At 51.4% G+C, this 5,045-nt stretch overlaps 1 non-coding gene across 1 annotated transcript; it reads left to right on the top strand.

Moving 5' to 3' along the window:
• Positions 1–2,438: 2,438 nt before the first annotated feature.
• Positions 2,439–2,510, top strand: TRNAT-GGU. Its single transcript has one exon. It is a non-coding gene; the product is annotated as a tRNA-Thr (tRNA).
• The last annotated feature ends 2,535 nt before the right edge of the window (positions 2,511–5,045 follow it).

The following is a 5,045-nucleotide window of genomic DNA, read 5'->3' as shown; positions in this document are numbered from 1 at the left end:
CCTTGCGCTCTCTTACAGCCGATCTCCAGGTGACAGAGATCGCCTCGCCTGGGAAAAAACGGCTGCTTTGGGAGGGTGGACTCTGTGGCATCGTACCCCACTGAAGTCCCTCCCCAAACTCCTCAGGCCCCACCCCCAGATATCCAGTTAGGTCCCAACCTGGAGCTGGCAACCCTAAGGGATCCCCAGGCCCCACCTGGAGGCTGGAATCCCTAGAGGGACTTCACCAAGAGATAATGTCACAGAGTCCATCTTCCAAAGTAGCCATTTTCTCCAGGGGAACTGAGCTCTGTGGTCCAGAGATAAGCTGTAATCCTGGGGGCTTCCCAGGTCCCACCTGGAGGCTGGCATCCCTAGAGGGACCTCAGCAAAACACGATGCCACAGAGTCCCTCCTCCAAAGCAGCCATTTTCTCCGGCGGGAGCACTGATCTCTCTGTCATCTAGCACTATAATCCGCGGAGAGCTCCGGGGGTCCACCTGGAGGTTGGCAACCCTATGTGTTTGCCCCACGGGTTGCTCCCAAAGAGGTTGGCAGGAGTCCCAGTTCCAGACCCATGGCATTTCATGGCCCCGGAGCCTGGAGCAGCAGAGTAAAATCCAACCAGAAAATCCAAATGATACCTAGAACTGCCCACTCCAGGTTGGAGAACTTCCTGGCGATCAGGGGGCGGAGTCTGGGGCAGTGTTCTAAGCTGAGTGAGTGTGAGCCGGCTCACAGTGTTTTAGCCTCCGGCTCACACATTTTTGTCTTCGCTCAGGGAGGGATGGCTCCAGAGGAAGCTAATTGATGCAGCAGCCAAATCGCTGGCTCACCACGTTAAGGCCGGTAGCTCACAAAGTAGGATTTTTGCTCACAGGACTCCACAGCTGGGAGGGAGCGTTGGTCTGGGGAAAGTGGGATTTGGGGAGGCACGTTAGTGGGGTACAATGCCATAGAGTCCGCCCCCCCGAAGCAGCCATTTTCTCCAGGGGAGCTGGCTTCCGTAGTCTGGAGTCCAGCTGACATCCCCAGAGATCTTCAAACCCCTTGGTTGGGAAATTCCTGGAGATTTGGTGACGGCCCCCAGGGAGTGGAGGTGTGTGCAGGCCGCCCCCCGAAGCAGCCATTTTCTCCGCGGTAACTGATTTCTGTTTTAAGGAGATGTGTAAAGAGCAGGTAGAGAAAGAGGTCCTTTTCTCCCTTTCTCACAATACAAGAACTTGTGGGCACTCCATGAAATTGCGGATAAAAGGAACGGATAAAAGGAAGTACTTCTCAAGCCAAAGAGTGATTAACACTTGGAATTCACTGCCACAGGGAGTGGTGGCGGCTACAAGCATGGACGGCTTCAAAAGGGAATTAGATAAGCATATGGAGCAGAGGTCCATCAGTGGCTATTAGCCACAAGGTATAGATAGGGGCTCTGGGGCAAGTGATGCTCTGTCATCTTGGTGCTTGGGGGGGGTCAACGGTGGGAGGGCTTCTAATGTCCTGGCCCCACTGCTGGACCTCCTGATGGCAGCTGGTATTTCTGGCCACTGTGTGACACAGTGTGTTGGACTGGATGGGCCTGTGGCCTGATCCAACTCTGGCTTCTCTTATGTTCTCATGTTGTAATTCCAGGAGATCTCCAGGTCTTGCCTGGTGGGTGACACTCCTATTGTTTTGTGAGGTTCCAGCTGGTATTAAGAATGTTTTCCGTGGATACACAGCCAAGCTCCCTCTAAGCTGTGGAGTCTTGTGAGCCAAAAGATCTACTTTGTGAGCTACTGGCATTAAAGTTGTGAGCTGGGGGTGATTTCCTGCGGGAGCGCACAGGAGCGGAGCTCCGGCAGTAAGGGGTCCAGAGGACGGGCACATGCAACAAGCCCCGCCCCCTGCTCCCAGCAGCCCTCAGTTGGGCCACGAAGAGCAAGAGCAGCCAGGTAAGTTGCAGAGCCCCTGGCCCGGCCCGCCTTCAGGTACAAGCGCTCCCTCCTCTGTTAGGCATAGGCAAATAAGTTGTGCTAATAAGTTATGCTAATGATCTCCTGCACCTCTTTTTCTACGAAATGACTCCTGGTTGTGAGCAAGTGATCTGACTCCTGCATAAATTAGTTTACTCTGGAGCCCTCCTTCCTGAGCTGAGGCAACAATATGTGAGCCGGAGGCTAAAAAACGGTGAGCAAACTCACACTAACTCTCCTTAGAGGGAACAGTGCATGTTCCCTCTAAGCTGTGGAGTCTTGTGAGCAAAAATTCTACTTTGAGAGCTACTGGCATTAAAGTTGCAAGAGGGCGGTTTGGCCACTGCATAAGTCAGTCTCCTCTGGAGCCATCCTTCCCAAGCTAAGACAGAAATATGTGAGCCACAGGCTAAAAAACTGTAAAAACTGTGACCACTAACTCAGCTTAGAGGGAACATTGACTACGCAGATGTATAGGCTAACTGACAGGGGAGGCACAGGAGAAAACCGTGGGGTGTGGCTCAGTGGAAGAGCCTCTGCTTGGTATGCAGAAGGTCTCAGGTTCAATCCCTGGCATCTCCAACTAAAAAAGATCCGGGCAGTAAGTAATGTGAAAGGCCTGAGACCCCGGACATCCGCTTCCAGTCTGAGTGGACAATACTGACCTTGATTGACAAAGGTCTGATTCAGTATAAGGCAGCTTCATGTATCCTGCTGAGTTGGTTCTCTTTGTGTGCAAGTGTACAAAGTTTGCAGTTGCCCAGAAGTGTAGGCCAAAAGCCTCTGGTCCTTTGGTTTTTAACCTGAAAGTCAGATGTCGATCTGGCTAATCTTTAACAGGCCTCCTTGACCATTGGAAGCCTCCTCTCTCTTCTGCGGTTGTTTTTTCTCTATGTGCTGTCAGCCACTTTGGGTTCCCCAGGGGTCATTTCCTGCAGGAGCGCAGAGGAGCAGAGCTCCGGCAGTAAAGAGCCCAGTGGGCGGGCACATGCAACAAGCCCCACCCCCTGCTCCCAGCAGCCCTCCGTCAGAGCAAGAAGCAGCCAGGTAAGAAGCAGAGCCTGCCCCCCGGTCCCAAACAGTCCACTGGCACCTTTAAGACCAAGTTTTATTCAGGTACAAGCTCTCCCTCCTCTGCAAGGACAGATCTGCATGTTTCCCCCCCCATAGCTAGCAATCCAAAACAGTCCAGTGGCACCTTTAAGACCAGGTTTTGTTCAGGTACAAGCTCTCCCTCCTCTGCGAGGACAGATTATGCTAATGAGCTCCTGCACCTCTTTTTCTTTATGACCAAGTTTTATTCAGGCACAAGCTCTCCCTCCCCTGTGAGGACAGATCTGCATGTCCCCCCCCCCATAGCTAGCAATCCAAAACAGTCCAGTGGCACCTTTAAGACCAGGTTTTGTTCAGGTACAAGCTCTCCCTCCTCTGCGAGGACAGATTATGCTAATGAGCTCCTGCACCTCTTTTTCTACAAAATGACCCCTGATAGACCCCAGTGAGGTCTCTCCCCTCTCCTCGGCTGCCCTCCCCAGCATCCACTCCCAAATCTCCCGGAATTTCACATCCCAGACTTTGCAGCTTTAACCTCTGGTGGTACCCAGGGTTTTAGTCCCTGCAATGGGAGGGAAATAAAAGATCAGCCTAGACCTTAAATAGCTGACAGCCATCTTCCCATATTTCCCTTCCCTTTTGTTTGTTAAAATATCACGGAAAAAAGGACTGCATGGGATGTAATGACATAATTCAGTATTGGGCCCCAAGCTTTCAAAACGCTCCTAGCTTGAGTTCATTTTTCTGCCCATATGCCTGGAAATGTTAATTTCCCCTTCACATAGGCGAAGGCAAAACTAAAGAACAAGCTAAGGTTATAGGGTCAACAACCGTTGTAAAGCGATAAATATGTCAAAATAAGACTGAGACTCTCCATTCACACCTCCTGAGGGCACCTGGTATTTTTGGCCACCGTGTGACAGAGTGTCAGACTAGATGGGCCATTGGCCTGATCCAACACTGGCTTCTCTGATGTTCTTATGAGGTCACTTAATGGCATTCCCCCCCCCCTTTTTTCGAGATGGGTGTCGTATTATGTCAGCCAAACATTCCAATATTCCTTGTATACACTCAGTATTCTAATCTGCTATTCTGAAAAAAGAAATACACTAAAATACAGAGGCTGTATAGTCCCTTTTCCAGTGACTCGTCTTCTCATCATGTGACCAAAAGATGGCAGCCGCAACTGAGTGACCTCTGTGTAGTCTGAAATACACACTACTGTCTGCAATGTGCGTCTGTTAAGCCTCGTGGCCTCTAGAGGGTAGCACGAATCCACGGCATGGCCTTGGCCTACGTTTGCTAACTCTGGCTTTGGAAATTATCGGCGTCTCAGGGAGGAAAGCGATGGCGAACCTAAAAAGCATGATAAAAAGTAGAGACATCACCCTGCCAACAAAAGTCCGCATGGTCCAGGCCATGGTATTCCCAGTAGTCATGTATGGCTGCGAGAGTTGGACTATAAGGAAGGCCGAGCGCTGAAGAATAGATTCTTTTGAACGATGGTGCTGGAGAAGACTCTTGAGAGTCCCTTGGACTGCAAGGAGATCAAATCAGTCAATCCTAAAAGAAATCAACCCTGACTGTTCCCTGGAAGGCCAGATAATGAAACTGAAGCTCAAATACTTTGGCCACCCAATGAGAAGGGAGCACTCACTGGAGAAGACCCTGATGCTGGGAAAGATTGAAGGTCAAAGAAGACGGGGAAGGCAAAGGATGAGATGGTTAGACGGTGTCAGAGATGCAACGAACATGAAGTTGAGCAAACTTCAGAGGACGGCGGAAGACCGGAAGGCCTGGCGTGGTCTGGTCCATGGGGTCGCAAAGAGTCGGACTCGACTGTGCGACTGAACAACAACAAGAGGGACAGTTATGTGGGAGGGAGCCCAGCCGGGATGTGATGCCGGAGAGTCCACCCTCCAAAGCGGCCGTTTTGTCCAGGGGAACTCATCTCTGGAGAGCAACTGTGGTTCTGTGAGAACTCCAGGACCCACCTGGAGGCTGGCAACCTTAACCTACCCCCCCAAGCTGTGCAGAATCCCTCTCCTGGGCTGCTTTGACACC

Source organism: Gekko japonicus, unplaced genomic scaffold (assembly GCF_001447785.1).
Source record: "Gekko japonicus isolate JY-2015 unplaced genomic scaffold, Gekko_japonicus_V1.1 scaffold4389, whole genome shotgun sequence".
Lineage (NCBI taxonomy): Eukaryota > Metazoa > Chordata > Lepidosauria > Squamata > Gekkonidae > Gekko > Gekko japonicus.
Note: the sequence above shows the minus strand (reverse complement) of the source record. Positions and strands in the feature narration are given on the sequence as shown.